Source organism: Phocoena phocoena, chromosome 3 (genome assembly GCF_963924675.1).
Source record: "Phocoena phocoena chromosome 3, mPhoPho1.1, whole genome shotgun sequence".
Taxonomy (NCBI): Eukaryota; Metazoa; Chordata; class Mammalia; order Artiodactyla; family Phocoenidae; genus Phocoena; species Phocoena phocoena.
The window spans coordinates 33,546,706-33,564,019 of NC_089221.1; positions in this window are offsets into that span (position 1 = coordinate 33,546,706).

The following is a 17,314-nucleotide window of genomic DNA, read 5'->3' on the forward strand; positions in this document are numbered from 1 at the left end:
CTTAGAAATAGGTGGCTTACACTGAAATCTTCACAGGACACACTAGCTTCTAGGCCATGCCAATTCATTGATAGGAAACTGAGTTTCCACTTTGTAATAGTACTGTGCATGATAATGGGTTACAAAGTTCAATAAAGTTTAGATGCTGCTCTTAAAAAAAAAAAAAGAAATAGGTGGCTTAGAAGCAAACTATTATATACAGGATGGATAAACAACAAGGTCCCACAATTTAGCACAGGGAACTATATTCAATATCCTATGATAAACCTAATGGAAAAGAATATGAAAAAGAATATATACATGTAAAACTGAATCACTTTACTGTACAGCAGAAATTAACCCAACATTATAAATCAACTTTACTTCAATAAATTTTTTTAAAAAAGAAAGAAATAGGTGGTTTCTTTGGACCTGGAAAGATGTGGGACTAGCTTTTTCCAGTTACACATCTGAGAAAGAAGGCAGGAGTAAAATCCCAATAGTGGGAAAGAGAAGTTCTGTGACACTGGAGTCTTCATTTTAAGTACATCTTCCATTAATATACTCAGGGTGGATTTTGCCCTCTCCACAGGCAGGAAGAAATAAAAGAACACATCACCTCTCCAGCAGATAAGAGACAAGACCAGAGATTTCACAAAAAGAAGAAGCAACAGCCAACATCAATATTTCCCACAGTGAATCTGGCCACAGCACATAGTGGGACACGGTGGCAATGTAACCTCTAGCAATGTGGCAGGCATCAAGAATGAACAGGCACCGCTCTAATTCCTAGGATAGGGTGTGCACAAAGTAGGTGCTTTCCAAACATAGCTGGAAGGAAGGGATAGAAGGACAAAGTCAGGAAGAAAGGGAGGGGTGGAAGAAGGGAGAAATTTATGAAGTAATGGAGATACACAGGGAATGAGATCAGAGGGTGTGTTTATTCACTAACACTGTCATAACAAAATGCCACAATCTGGGTGGTTTAAACCATAGAAATTTATTTCCTCACAATTCTGGAGGCTGGAAGTCCAAGATTAAGGTGTTAGCAGGTTTAGATTCTTCTGGGGTCTCTCTCCGTGGCTTGCCTTCTTGCTATGACCTCACATGGCCTTTTCTCTGTGCATGCACCCCCGACCCGGTGTCGCCCTGTGTCCAAATTTCCTCTTCTTATAAGGGTACCAGTCAGATTGGATTAGGTCTCACACGAATGGCCTCATTCATCTCTTTAGAAGCCCCATCTCCAAATACAGTCACATGCTGAGGTACTGGGGGTTAGAGCTGGGGAGGGACATAATTCAGCCCATAACAGAGGAGAGCATCAGTTTTTCTGCACTTTAGCCCCACCTCTTCTCCCCCTTATACCCAAAATCTTGACTGGGAGAAAAGATTCCCAGAGATGAGGCACAGAGAACCTGGGCCTTCAGGTGACACAAGCACTGATGGCATGAACGCTCTCCAGTTCTCCCTGTAGGATACCCTACTGACTCAACAGACAGTCACAACTACCAGGAATGGCTATGGGCAAATACAGAGACAAAGAACAGAGGACCAACTTCAAAAGTTGCCTAAGACTTTTTTCTAACATAAGAGGGCATAGGTGAAAGGGTCAAATGGTTTAATGATGGCTGAGAATCTCAGTATCTCTGGGAGGGTCTTTATTCCCCAACCAGAGAAGAAGCCAAAACGAGAGAAATTTAATCACCATTCAAGGGTAGACTGAGGAAACTTGTCAGGACCATGATCATGTGATTGTCTAGACACACTGGGAAACAAACAAAGCATCTCACACTGCTAGTTAGAGCTTGACTGATGCCATTCTAAAGGCAATGGAAATACGAGACCCTTAAAAAATTCTGCCCTTCTCCTTGAGTTCTTACAGGATGTGTTTTCATTACACTTATCTAAATGAAGACATCTAGTAGGAAATCCCCTATCTTGTGGACTTCAGGGCTTCCTATTTTGGGTTGCACTCTGTCACAGTATGCAGTGGATCAGAGTCATGAGCTCCAGCGATGAACCCACCACACAGATCATATGTGCAACTGCTACCAGTCCCTTAACCTTTCCGATCTTTCATTTCCACATCCATAATTGTGGGCAGTTAGTAACCTCAGTCCTGGAGCTGCCATGCCTTTAATGCAAGCAGTAAAAATCTTCCAAAATGAAGTCAGAACTCAGCAGTTGCCACACCCACACACTCTCATAATTATTTAACTTCTCTGTGGAAATCTTTGACCCTTAGGGACCATTTGGTACAGTATTTATTTTAAAACTTGCTCCCCTCACCTTATGAGAGGTTAACTGAGGTTATTACCATGACTAAAGGGTTACCTGTACCTTAGAATTTTCAGATGAAAAACAAGAAATGTTCTTTACAGTCAACTAGAGGCTGCTGAGAGTGGAGAAACAGCAGAACATAAGAAGGTTCTATTCTGCTACCTCTATTTCTTTCCTAGCTTCCCTTCAAATTTTGTAAGATCTGTTTTACTAAGTTATAGTGGCACTAATAATAGTAATAATAATAATAAAACACATTTCTGGAACTTTACTGGTCTTCTGCTTCTTCTAACGTTATTCTTTTCTGGATAGAGTTATACTGCAATGAAAAAGATTTTTTAAATAATCAATCTAATTTTTATATCAATATCCAAATATCAGTAATGGATTAAAGAAGGAAAACCATCCCACTAGTTACAGAAAAAAAATTTGATAAAATTTCACATGCATTCATGATTTAAAAAAAAATTAAACTATTAGCAAACAAGAAATAGAGAACTTTACTAATCTGGTACAGAGTATTACAAAAGAACCTATAGCTAACATCATAATTGGTGATGAAATACTTAAATGCTTTTCTTCTAAAATTGGGGAGTTCATAATAATGTACTGGAGTTCATAATTAGTGAAAAAATACATAAATAAAAAGCATAAATAAGGGAAAATAAGAAGGCTTTACTAGTAATATCAAGCATACAAGCAATCAAGAGGCACTAGCGTGGGCTTCCCTGGTGGTGCAGCCGTTAAGAATGCCAATGAAGGGGACATGGGTTCAAGCCCTGGACCGGGAAGATCCCACATGCCACGGAGCAATTAAGCCCGTGTGCCACAACTATTGAGCCTGCGCTCTACAGCCCACAAGCCACAACTACTGAAGCCCGCAAGCATAGAGCCTGTGCCCCACAAGAGAAACCACCGCAGTGAGAAGCCTGCACACCTCAACGAAGAGTTGCCCCCACTCGCTGCAACTAGAGAAGGCCACTGTGCAGCAACAAAGACCCAACTCAACCAAATAAATAAATAAATAAGAGGCACAAGCAAAGGTGGAAAAGGTCTGAAATATTCTATGTGGTTTCCTAAGTTCTTACTTCCTGCACCAGACAGGAGTTCTCTACTCTTAAATAATAGGTATCTCTAATGACATTTATAGGTCACTTCATACATGGGGACATTTTAAGTCATGAAACATCTCATTTTATAACCAGGGGAGATTTGTAGCTTAGGTGACATTCTCCAAGGAGCCAGAGCCATGCATCATAAATCCATAAACTGTAGGTTTGTTTATAAGAAGCAATCCTAAACCAGCAATATCCTGCTCTAATCATTCCATAGATAAGGACTCTTCTCTTAGCAATTGCCATTATTCTATTTGTCTGGAGGTCTAGTTATTATGTTTATAAGAATAGAGCAACTAGTAATCAGAGGGAAGTCTGCTTTAAATCCTTCCTTCCTAGATCTCTAATCAGAAAACTAGAAAACAATGACAGACATCAAATAAACAGATCTGTTATTCTTATGGATAGAATTACACAAAATTCAGAAATATCAATTATTTTAATTGGTTTTACAGGTTCATTGTCATGTTAATCAAATTCCCGACAGTATTTTTCTGCAAAGCTTGACAAAGAATATCCTAAAATTTGTATAGAAATGCAATAACCAAAAATAGCCAAATCTTTCCTCTTTTTTTTTTAACATCTTTATTGGAGTATAATTGCTTTACAATGGTGTGTTAGTTTCTGCTTTATAACAGAGTGAATCAGCTATACATACACATATATCCCCATATCCCCTCCCTCTTGCATTTCCCTCCCACCCTCCCTATCCCACCCCTCTAAGTGGTCACAAAGCACCGAGCTGATCTCCCTGTGCTATGTGGCTGCTTCCCACTACCTATCTTTTTTACATTTGGTAGTGTATATATGTCCATACCACTCTTTCACTTCGACCCAGCTTACCCTTCACCCTCCCTGTGTCCTCAAGTCCATTCTCTATGTCTGTGTCTTTATTCCTGTCCTGCCCCTAGGTTACTCAGAACGATTTTTCTTTTTTTGGTAGATTCCATATATGTGTGTTAGCATACGGTATTTGTTTTTCTCTTTCTGACTTACTTCACTCTGTATGACAGACTCTAGGTCCATCCACCACACTACAAATAACTCAATTTCGTTTCTTTTTATGGCTGAGTAATAGCCCTCTGTATATACATGCCACATCTTCTTTATCCATTCATCTGCTAATGGACACTTAGGTTGCTTCCATGTCCTGGCTATTGTAAATACTACTGCAATGAACACTGTGGTACATGACTCTTTGAATTATGGTTTTCTCAAGGTATATGCCCAGTAGCGGGACTGCCAGTTTGTATGGTAGTTCTATTTTTAGTTTTCTAAGGAACCTCCACACTGTTCTCCATAGTAGCTGTATCAATTTACATTTCCACCAACAGGGCAAGAGGGTTCCCTTTTCTCCACACCCTCTCCCACATTTATTGTTCGTAGATTTTTTGATGATGGCCATTCTGACCAGTGTGAGGTGATACCTCATTGTAGTTTTGATTTGCATTTCTCTAATGATTAGTGATGTTGAGCATCCTTTCATGTGTTTGACAATCTGTGTATCTTCTTATGAGAAATGTCTATTTAGGTCTTCTGCCCATTTTTGGATTGGGTTGTTTGTTCTTTTGATATTGAGTTGCATGAGCTGCTTGTAAATTTTGGAGATTAACCCTTTGTCAGTTGCTTCATTTGCAAATATTTTCTCCCATTCTGAGGGTTGTCTTTTTGTCTTGTTTATGGTTTCTTTTGCTGTGCAAAAGCTGTTACGTTCCATTAGGTCCCATTTGTTTATTGTTGTTTTTATTTCCATTTCTCTAGGAGGTGGGTCAAAAAGGATCTTGCTGTGATTTATGTCATAGTGTTCTGCCTATGTTTTTCTCTAAGAGTTTTGTAGTGTCTGGCTTTACATTTAGGTCTTTAATTCATTTTGAGTTTATTTTTGTGTATGGTGTTAGGGAGGGTTCTAATTTCATTCTTTTACATGTAGCTGTCCAGTTTTCCCAGCACTAATTATTGAAGAGGCTGTCTTCTCTCCGTTGTTTATTCTTGCCTCCTTTATCAAAGATAAGGTGACCATATGTGTGTGGGTTTATCTCTGGGCTTTCCATCTGGTTCCATTGATCTATATTTCTGTTTTTGTGCCATTACCACACTGTCTTGATTACTGTGGCTTTGTAGCATAGTCTGAAGTCAGGGAGCCGGATTCCTCCAGCTCTGTTTTTCTTTCTCAAGATTGCTTTGGCTATTTGGGGTCTTTTGTGTTTCCATACAAACTGAAATTTTTTGTTCTAGTTCTGTGAAAAATGCCAGTGGTAGTTTGATAGGGATTGCACTGAATCTGTAGATTGCTTTGGATAGCATAGTCATTTTCACAATGTTGATTCTTCCAATCCAAGAACATGGTATATCTCTCCAGCTATTGTATCATCTTTAATTTCTTTCATCAGTGTCATATAGTTTTCTGCATACAGGTCTTTTGTCTCCTTAGGTAGGTTTACTCCTATTTATTTTATTCTTTTTGTTGCAATGGTAAATGGGAGTGTTTCCTTAATTTCTCTTTCACATTTTTCATCATTAGTGTATAGGAATGCCAGAGATTTCTGTGCATTAATTTTGTATCCTGTTATTCTACCAGATTCATTGATTAGCTCTAGTAGTTCTCTGGTAGCATCTTTAGGATTCTCCATGTATAGTATCATGTCATCTGCAAACAGTGACGGCTATACTTCTTCTTTTCTGATTAGGATTGCTTGTATTTCTTTTTCTTCTCTGATTGCTGTGGCTAAAACTTCCAAAACTATGTTGAATAATAGTGGTGAGTGTGGACAACCTTGTATAGCCGAGTCATTCTTGAAGAATAGGGTGAGTGGCTTGCTCTAACAGATGTCAATCTAATTGTAAAGCTACAGTTATTAAGACTGTGTGCTCTTGGCCAAAGCTTGATAGTAGTCTTAGGGAACAGAATACAATATGCAGAAATAGCAGTCACACATTTGTTGATACTTGATTTAAAATAAAGATGTTTTGCAGAGTATTGGGGAAAAGGCCATCTTTCCAACACCTGCTAGGTAAACTGGATATCCACAGGAAAGAAATTTTTACCCCTTTCTCACACCATACACAAAAATCAGCTTAAGGTGGAATAAATAGGCAAAGTTGTAAATGTGAATAAAGCTTCTAAAAACCATTATAAGAAAATATCTTTGTGACTTTGGAATAGACAAATATTCCTGAAATAGGACACAGACAATACTGTTCTTAAGGGAGAATAATATAACTACACTAACTTTTAGAACTTCTATTCCTGGAAAGACAGCATAAGAGACTAAAAAGGCAAACTACAGTGTGGGAAGTGATGTTTCAATTCAATAACCAACAAAGGTCTTGTAGCCAGAATATATAAATTACTACTTCAGTAAGAAAAACATAGTCATTAAGAAAAATAAGGAAGAGATTTCAATGGGTCCTTCAAAAAAAAAAAAAAAACCCAAATGGGTAATAAATACATGAAAAGATAGTCAAAGAAATGCAAATAATAACCACTTTCAGATACCAGTACAAATCTTCCTAAATGGCTAAAAACAAAAAGACTATCAATGTCAAACTTTGGCAATGACATGGAGCAAAAGGAATGTGCTTTTCTAGCAGGTGGAAGTGTAAACTGGTACAATTATTTTGAAAAACTGTAACTTTCAGCTATCAATTTAAAAATAAATAAATACAGAAAATAGTATTTTGAAATACAGTCATTCCCCCTTATCCACAGGGGATACATTCGCCCTTATCCACAGCCCCCCCCCCAAAAGGTGCCTGAAACCATATATAGTACCAAACCCTATATATACTATGTGTTTTCTTATACTGTATGGTGGGTAGTGTATACAGCATGGACAGGATGGACAACGAGATGATTCACACCCCCGCAGGACAGAGCGGGACTGTGCAGGATTTCATCATGCTGCTCAGGATGGCACGCAGCTTAAAACTTATTGCTTATTTTTGGAATTTTCCATTTAATATTTTTGGGCCACAGTTGACTGGGTAACTGAAACTGCAGAAAACAAAACCAAGGATAAGGAGGGACTACTGTAGTATATCTTGTAGGGGGAGAGATGTGTCATTTGTTTGTTTGTTTTTTAACATCTTTATTGGAGTAAAATTGCTTTACAAAGTTGTTAGTTTCTGCCATATAGCAAAGTGAATCAGCTATAGGTATACATATATCCCCAAACCCCCTCCCTCTTGCGTCTCCCTCCCACCCTCCCTATCCCACCCCTCTAGATGGTCACAAAGCACCAAGCTGATCTCCCTGTGCTATGTGGCTGCTTCCCACTAGCTATCTATTTTACATTTGGTAGTGTATATATGTCAATGCCACTCTCTCACTTGGTCCCAGCTTACCTTCCCCCTCCCCGTGTCCTCAAGTCCATTCTCTACGTCTGCGTCTTTATTCCTGTCCTGCCCTTAGATTCTTCATAACCTTTTATTTTTAAATTTTTTTTAGATTCCATATATATGTGTTAGCATACGGTATTTGTTTTTCTCTTTCTGACTTACTTCACTCTGTATGGCAGACTCTAGGTCCATCCACCTCACTACAAATAACTCAATTTCATTTCCTTTTATGGCTGAGTAATATTCCATTGTATATATGTGTCACATCTTCTTTACCCATTCATCTGTCGATGGACACTTAGGTTGCTTCCACGTCCTGGCTATTGTAAATACTGCTGCAACGAACATCGTGGTACATGACTCTTTTTGAATTACGGTTTTCTCAGTGTATACGCCCAGTAGTGGGATTGCTGGGTCTTATGGTAGTTCTATTTTTAGTTTTTTAAGGAACCTCCACACTGTTCTCCATAATGGCTGTATCAATTTACATTCCCACCAACAGTGCAAGAGGGTTTCCTTTTCTCCACACCCTCTCCCACATTTATTGTTTGTACATTTTTTGATGATGTCCATTCTGACCAGTGTGAGGTGATATCTGATTGTAGTTTTGATTTGCATTTCTCTAATGATTAGTGATGTTGAGCATCCTTTCATGTGTTTGTTGGCAATCTGCATATCTTCTTTGGAGAAATGTCTATTTAGGTCTTCTGCCCATTTTTGGATTGGGTTGTTTGTTTTTTTGATATTGAGCTTCATGAGCTGCTCGTATATTTTGGAGATTAATCCTTTGTCAGTGGCTTCATTTGCAAATATTTTCTCCCATTCTGAGGGTTGTCTTTTTGTCTTTTTTATGGTTTCCTTTGCTATGCAAAAGCTTTGAAGTTTCATTAGGTCCCATTTGTTTATTTTTGTTTTTATTTCCATTTCTCTAGGAGGTGGGTGTGTCATTTGGTTTTGGTATTCAATATAAAGCTATATATGCGTGTATTATATTAATACAAGTTGTGTGGTTACATTTTAACGGTACATTCTGTATGTTAGACCAGAAAGCTGAGATCCTGCCTTTTTCACATATTTGTTCAATTTCTATTTCTTGAGGACACTCAGAGCAAGCCTAATGTCTCTTTTCCATGACAATCCCTCAGAAATTAGAAATCTCCCCCGAGTGTTCTTTTCCCTGAGTGTTTCCTTCACCTATGTTTTCCTTCTCCAATCTGATCACCGTCCTATGAATGTATTCCAATTTGGTTCATGACTCTTGCAATGCTGGGGTCCAGAATTAAACGCATCATTGTATGTATGCTTTGACAAAGCAGATTCGAGTGGTACAAACATTTCTCTTTTATTAGATACTATATTTCCCGTTAACTTTTTGATAGTCACTTAAGACTTTTATACTTCTGAATATACACTGTTCCTATGAACTAAAACTTTTAAGTCAAAGCCCTCTCACTAGTGCATTTTAACCCATTCGCAGACATTTATATTTATGAACACTTAAATGCACTTTGTTAAACAGCACAATACTACAATCTCCCTTTGGGATTCTATTTTTGCCATAGAAAATATTCATCGACTGACAAAACATGACATGATCTCTGTGTGTTTGGGGGTGGGATGGAGGGAGGAGAGTGTGTGTTGTGTGTGTGTATACAGATGGATATAAATAGATAGAGACAGGCATAGACAAAGACATTGATATATATTACCACAAAGATATATGCCAAGTTTTGACTGGAGTCATTTTGAGGGGGTAGGATTATGTGTGATTCATATTTTCTCATATTTTATTTTGATATTCTTTTGTCATAAGTATCTAGTAAGGTAGAATTCTCAAAATTAATGACACCTTCTATGCTTAGAGGTAGAGAAGGCGAGTCACATTGGGACAGGTTAGCCCCAGCTAGTATTTGTGTTACAAATACTTGAGATGAATCTTAAAAATGAATAGGTTGCTCCAGGTAAATAGATTACCGTCAGCAAAGAATATAGATTTGTGGAGAGATTAAATAGAAAGTGTGTTGTGGCTTCATCATCAACGACTTTGACACCCCATGAAAGAGTATTATATAGGTATTTTATGCTGGAGACATTGGGGAAAATTTAATGGTTTTCAGAAGGAAAGTAACATAATCTTACCTATACATTGAGGAGAGACCAATAGTGAAAAAGGCCAACGTTAGAGATAAGAGATTGGAGGCGACAGCTGTTAAACCTCCATTACAGGACTCTGAGCAAGATGATTGGATCTGAATAGAAAAGTGTCAAGGAAATCAAGAGAGTGGATTCAAGCAGTATTTCCCAAACTACAGCGCTAGTATTTACTAATGAACATCTTCAAATATTCATTAGTATCAATGTTATTATTAATATTTATATAATTGGTGAACCAGAGGAATTGTTTTTTGTCAAATAAACTTTAGCAATGTCAAATGTTGCATTCCACTTTTGAACATTTGAAATGCACACAAATATATTAAAGATCTGAGAAGTCTTGCCATAAAGAAACATGTTAACTTTTCTTAATACATCATTTCCTAAACTCATCTGATCCCATGGAAATCCTGTAAATACCTAACAATGTGCAAGTATTCTGTGCACTCAATTTGGGAAATACAGCACTAGAGAAACACTGAAAGGCAGAAACAACAAAACATAGTATTTGGTTACCTAGGGAGGAAGAGAGATGAGGAGAATTATAAGATGTTGTTTGGTTTTTAGTTCCCGGACTAGGAAAACAGTGCTATATGGTTAACAGGTTTATGAGAGCTGGTTTGGTTGGGAATTATCAGTGCAAGTTTGCATTATTTAGGTGTCAGGTGTCAGCATACCAACATTTGAAGATATTCATGTAATAAATCTACATATCTGCAAAAAACATGTCAAAAGCGGCATTAGAAATTCTGATGAGCTATTCACAGAACTTTGCTACTAATCAAAATGCATTGCCTCACAGTGTTCCAGCACGACTGCTAAAGAAGTCAACAGTAAATGGTCCTCGTAAATGTGGAAGCTGAAACGCATATATACGGAATCTAAAAAAGCGGTACTGATGAACCTAGTGGCAGGGCACGAATAAAGACGCAGATGTAGAGAATGGACTTGAGGACACAGCGGGGGAAGGGGAAGCTGGGATGAAGTGAGAAAGTAGCATTGACATATATACACTACCAAATGTAAAATGGATGGCTAGTGGGAAGCTGCCACATAGCACAGGGAGATCAGCTCGGTGCTTTGTGCTGACCTAGAGGGATGGGATAGCGCGGGTGGGAGGGAGGCTCAAGAGGGAGTGGATATGGGGATATATGTATACATATAGCTGATTCAGTTTGTTGTACAGCAGAAACTAACCCAACATTGTAAAGCAATTATACTGCAATAAAGATGTGGGGAAAAAAAAGAAAATGATGACAAAAGAAAATGTGGAAGCTGAAATTATTTCCATGGGATATTCTTTTCCTAGATACCGTAACTAAGGGATGTGGAGCCTCTTGCCCACTGGCATGTGAGATTCTGGGAAATACTTTTAATCTGTATTGCCATTTCCTTGAGCTTCCTGTTATTTAAGAGCTTAATTGGTATGACTGTGCTGAGATAAACCCAAGAAAGTAAAACAAGATGTGAACTACTGGGGGCTAAAATCACAGAGCATGAAGCAAATTCTCAGAAAGAATATTAACACTTAGTAGCCGTCAATATATTTCACACCTGGGAGAGGCAGGGAGATTTACCATCTTCTGGCCTGCCCAGTCAGACTGAGCTCTGAAAATGTGTAAGAAATCTCCTTCCCTTCTAAAAGGAGAAAGTGAGAAGGCAAGGACAGCTTGTTCCCAGGTGTTCTGCTGATCTGCTTTGTGAGCTGAAGCAATTCCAGGAATTCATCTTCCTCAACCCCACATCTGCAGAAGGAAAAGAACAGCAACAGCAATGTGCCTTGGCTGTCCACTCCGCAGGTTTGCCAAAAACTACCAGACCACCAATAATTATGGCGGCTGGAAAAGGCTTCAGGGTTAGGAGAAGGTTTAAATCCCACAACTCCTTTACCAAATTTTTTTTAAAAATGAAAAGAAGAATGAAATTCTGCCATTTGCAGCAACATAGATGGACTTGGAGGGCATTATGCTAAGTGAAACGTCAGACAGAGAAAGACAAACATTGTATGATATCATTTACATGTGGAATCATAAAAATATAACAAACTAGTGAATATAACAAAAAAGATATAGAGAACAAACTAGTGATTACCAGTGGAGGGAGGGAAGGGGAGGCCATATAGGGGTAGGGGAAAAAGGGGTTATTATGAGATTATATGAAGTCACGTGTATGAAACTTCTGAAAATTGTAAAGCACTATAGAATTTAAAGAATCTTTCATTCAATAAAAAAAGTGACTTTGGGTAAATGTTCGCTTTTTGGTCCTCTACTTTTCTCATGTGTAAAATAAGAATAATAATTCTAAAATATGGGAAGCTGTAGAACTAAATAATATTTATACATATATTTTTCAAATCATCAAATTATAAAAAGCAAAACACAAAATCATAAAAATCAAACTATGTGCTGAATAAATGATTGTGGTGATTTTTCCTATTTATATTTTCTATTCTATACAAGTAATTGTAATGAAAATGCACCTGAGGTTTCTCTGCTCCATAGTTTCCAATACTAAATGCTAAAACATTTCGTTCCAAGGTTGAATGCCTTTCCTCATGCTTAACTCAATGGTTTTCAAAAGTCCATTTCATAAGTAAAGTACTTGTCTATGCTTCCTTGTCCCACATTCTCTGCTTCTAAGTGATATTTCATCATTTTTATCTTCAACCTGACTTTAAGTCATTCATCCAAAGAAAAAATACTTTTTCCCTTAAGAAGGGTATTTCTTCAGCACTTTCTGTTAGATACAAAGTTGCTCCTAAAGAAAGAGCTCTTTCAAAGATCCCTTTGCCCCTCATAGATCTGATTAACGAGTCTTTACCAAGAACCCTCAGTGTGCAGACTTTTCTTGTTAATCAAATTTTCTAGTTAATAAGAGAATAAATCAGAAAACGTTTTCTGTCATCCGTTTATGTTTACATTAAGTTTTTCTCCCTCTCTTGTAAACATAATTGATTCAATCTTACTACCTGAAGCTTTTACCTGAGTCAGGCCTATCATTTTAAATACAGAGATTTTATCTCCCAGGAGTCAGGGAGCAACTGTAAACTCAGTACATTTTACAGCATTAACCATGTGGATGCAGATTCTTCAACGACATTGCAGTGAATATAGACAATCCCCAAGATAAAGTGAGAAATTTGTATTTTTTTAATTGAGTAAATTTCTTAATAGTTTATTTTGCTACTTTTTCTTACTTCTTTCTAAAAGTGACATACCCAAAAAACTATGTTGATTAGTTAAGGTTTTGTGTTAAATTCAAATCCCTTCTCAGATCCAAAATAGTTCACAAAGGGACTTTTATTCATCAAATTTTTATTCCCTACCCATAGTGAACAATGCACTTATGGGGGTCTAATTTCAAGTAAAAAGACTTTCCAAAGTGTCTATATCCTGTGGAAACATATGCCTCCTCACCTCTAACCTTTCCTAAACGTTCACCTGGCACTATATGCCAACGGAAGTCCCCACAATAAATATTCCCATTTACTAAAAATAAAAAATGGTCAAGAGAAGTGGAAGCTTGGGAAGTGCAATTTTAACCCTCTATCTAGAACCACTAACCAAAGCATCCTGCCCACAGATCGATTTCCCACTTGTATCATCTGAAGCCACCTACTTCCCTAATAACAAGCTGGAACAAAATAGCAGAAATTACTTCCATTCATACATATTTACAGTCCCTTGCCCCTCAAGTGAGCTTGTAACCAGCTGCAGCCTGGCAAAGACACCCTCTCCCTACACTAGTGTAGGGGGGCACCTGTTTTAATAAAATACAGAGGCACCATCCTTCCGGCTTTGGCACTACTTTTCATCCTCCTAAAAAACAGGTTGGACTTCCTTAGTGGCACAGTGGTTAAGAATCTGCCTGCCAATGCAGGAGACATGGGTTTGAGCCCTGGTCCGCGAAGATCCCACATGCCATGGAGCAACTAAGCCCATGCACCACAACTACTGAGCCTGTGCTCTAGAGCCCACGAGCCACAACTATTGAGCCTGTGTGCCACAACTACTGAAGCCCGCATGCCTACAATTCGTGCACAAGAGAAGCCACCACAACGAGAAGCCTATGAACCACAATGAAGAGTGGCCCCTGCTCACCGCAACTACAGAAAGCCCGCACGTAGTAACAAAGACCCACTGCAGCCAAAAATAAATAAATAAATAAATTTATTTAACAAAAAAGCAGGTTGACTTTTTAAACATATTTTCCTATGTACAGCATTGCCCAACATGCAAATAGATGATGATATCGGACAATACATTTCAGCTAACAGGGAAAAGGCAAATATTTATGTTCCAGGTTCAGTTTCCTGGAAAGCAGACTAAGATAAAGTTTTGCATTCAAGATGTTTATTTAGGAGTACACTCGGGATCAATATTTGGGGGAGAGAGGGAGTGGAAGCAAAAATGGATGAAACAGGAAGTCAAACTACAGTGACAGCCCAAAGAGAGACTTGGCCAATGCCATGGGGAACGCTGGAGATAGAATGGACCTTCAGAGTTGTCCTGAATTCAACCAAGATAATTAGACTTTTATGCTCCATTAGACATTGTACATGAGTCCTCTTGGAAAGGGTACGATCTTGGGCAACACAGCTGCCTATAACTGAGGTAATCTCTGGAGGGGTTGACACTGAAGGATGTCTGCTGACAGCACTCCTAACAAGTCCTTCATTAAAGAGGATCAGGGCTGTGCATGACGACGTCCCCTCCAAACTGGACAGTGCTTAAATTTGATAGGAGATAGCCCTTTTCAAGTTCATCAGGTCATATTATGGGATCACTGCCAGCTCAGGCTATAGTGTCCACATGATAGAATTGAATGTGCTAAAGTTTCTGAAGTACCTATTTTGCGGACTATTCCATGAGGTCTATTGAGCTGGAAGCAGCTATCATGCATCTGAAAGCATGTTTTAATGCATCCTTCATGGGTCCTGGTGCTTCCTTGAAGAAGACTGCAGGAGTACATTGAATTAAGCTGGACATATCATACAATTCTCCATAATCCCATTATTAATGGGCCACACATAGGACTGGGCACCACCATTTGTAACAATGGTTGTAAAAATAGCAGACTCAGCTCAGAAATCTAAACTATGAAATGTTACTAATCTTGGTCAAAATACAAAATTAGTCAAAAATAATTCTAATAAACTAAATAAGGTTAATGTCATTTCAGCAGTTTGCTTTACTTCATAAACTTTCAAGAGCCAGGATGATACTGTGCAGCTGTCCCACAGCGTTTATAAAGAACAGGGTCTCCTTAGCTGCTGTGAACTACGTTCACATCCCAGTCATGAAGAGACAAAGCACATAGCCACAAGAAGTATTAATCACATTATTTACGTGAACCCCTACTTAACCTTGTAGCTTGAAGCATTTAATAATAAAGCCATTCTAGTCATTTTAAATCAGAGTCTGGCTGTGCTCCCTTAGATGTTTAAGAAGGGATAATCCCAGACCACTGTAGCAAGGAGACAATATTTCTGTGCTGAGAATTGGCACAAGTTCCTGATATGCCTCCAACTGAGTGACCTTGGGCAATTCAGCTTTATTTTCTTCATCTGTAAAGGGAGAGGGTTAAAATTTTAGGTAGTCTCTAAGGGTCCTTCTGATATAAAAGTCTATAATCCTCTTCATCTTTCAGATTAGTTAGGAGTTGAGTAGAAGCAGATTTAGATTCAATAACACAAGAAGAAATTTTTGTAACTATGTATAGTGACTGATAGTAATCATTACTGTGATGATCATTTCACAATATATACATGATGTATCAAATCACGATGCTGTACACCTGGAACTAACATAATGTTATATGTCAATTATGCCTCAATTTTAAAAGATGCAATAAGAGTAACTTCAAGATTTCCCCTTAGAGAGAGGAATTATAAAAATCCCATATGTGGAATATTCAGGATATGGGCTGATATCACCCTTCTGATCATCCATCAGGAGTAAAAACATTTTCTTTCATTATCAAAGATGTTTAATAAGATAGTATTAAATTGAGAGACTGTTCTGTGAGTTGAATATCATAATTTTGCATGATGACCAGCTCTAGCTTTTCATTAGAACTGAAAAAGATGGTTAATGAACCATCTTTTCCTTTTCCTATTACAATAATCTCATTTTTTTGTTTACTAACTCATCAGTTTCAAAGTTAGATCTCACCAGAAAAGTAAGGTTCATTTCCAAATAATAGATTCTAGGATCTGGACCCTGTAACCCACTTACAGACTTATAGCTGGGTTATGTTTCCACAGGTGTCTTATATGGCTTTTTAAAAATAACAGTACCAGCACAATTTGGGAAACTACTCTCACATGTATGAATTCAGGCTTTGTTTCCATCACATTGCTACTAATTTGGACCAATCCTATGAAGAGGGAAATCCCACGCTATGATTCCTCAGATCTGTGCTTCATGTCTACCCTTGTGCCAACACGCAGGCAGAACACTGGGATTATTAGCAACTTTGGAACTATACAGGCTAGTTGGGGGATGGTTCCCACAGAGAGAGAGCTTTGCTGAGCAGGCAATTCAATGGATTATCATCTACATGGTAAAGGAGTCTATTTCTCCTGAAACCCGCCCCTTCTGTGGCTTCTGTAAGGCTGCCCTCCCCTGGTTTCTCTTACCTCTCTAGTAACTTTTCCTCAATATTCTTCCAAGGTTCTCGTCTTCCACTTTGCTTTCAAAAGTGGGTGTTACCCTGAGCTCCATCTTCAGCCCTCTCCTCAATCTGTACACATCTCTTGGATAAACTCAGATAAACTCACGGCTTCAACAGCCACTTTTGTTGCTAAATCTTATCACTAACCTAGACTTTTCTGCAAGCTACAAACCCATACTTTCAATTGTCTGCTGTCTATTCTATAAACACTTAAGATTCAACATATTTGAAACCTGAGTTTATCAATTTCCTCAAAAATCAGATCATCCCACTTTTAGTCAGTAGCACCATCATTTCCATCATAGGCCAAGTATGAAGAGGTAATGCTACAAAATCCTCTCTTCCCCTTCTGGTCTATTATTTGAATAATATATATATAGAAAACAAGTCAAAGCAAGAGCAGTCCTCAAGAGAGCACTGGCCTGAGGTCACGCCACAGACAGCCAGGGGGTCACATGGATATGCCGGTAGCAGGGGACCACTGGGCAGGGTTTGGGTTGAGAAATGGCTATTACGGGATTAAGAAGGAAGAGAGAAATACAAGAAGGATGGACAGCCTCAAAAACAAATGTCAAAAACAAATGTCAAAAACAAATGGAGATATGAGAGAAGATATTAAAGATGTTGTGGTGAAATCAACAGAGAATAGTAAGATAAGAAAAGTAGGGAAAGAATGAAGTTGAGATAATACCACGATTTCTGATTTGAATGTTAAGGTAGATTCGGGTGTTTTTTGGTCTCTGTCTCCAAGACCACCACCCTTTCTAAACAAG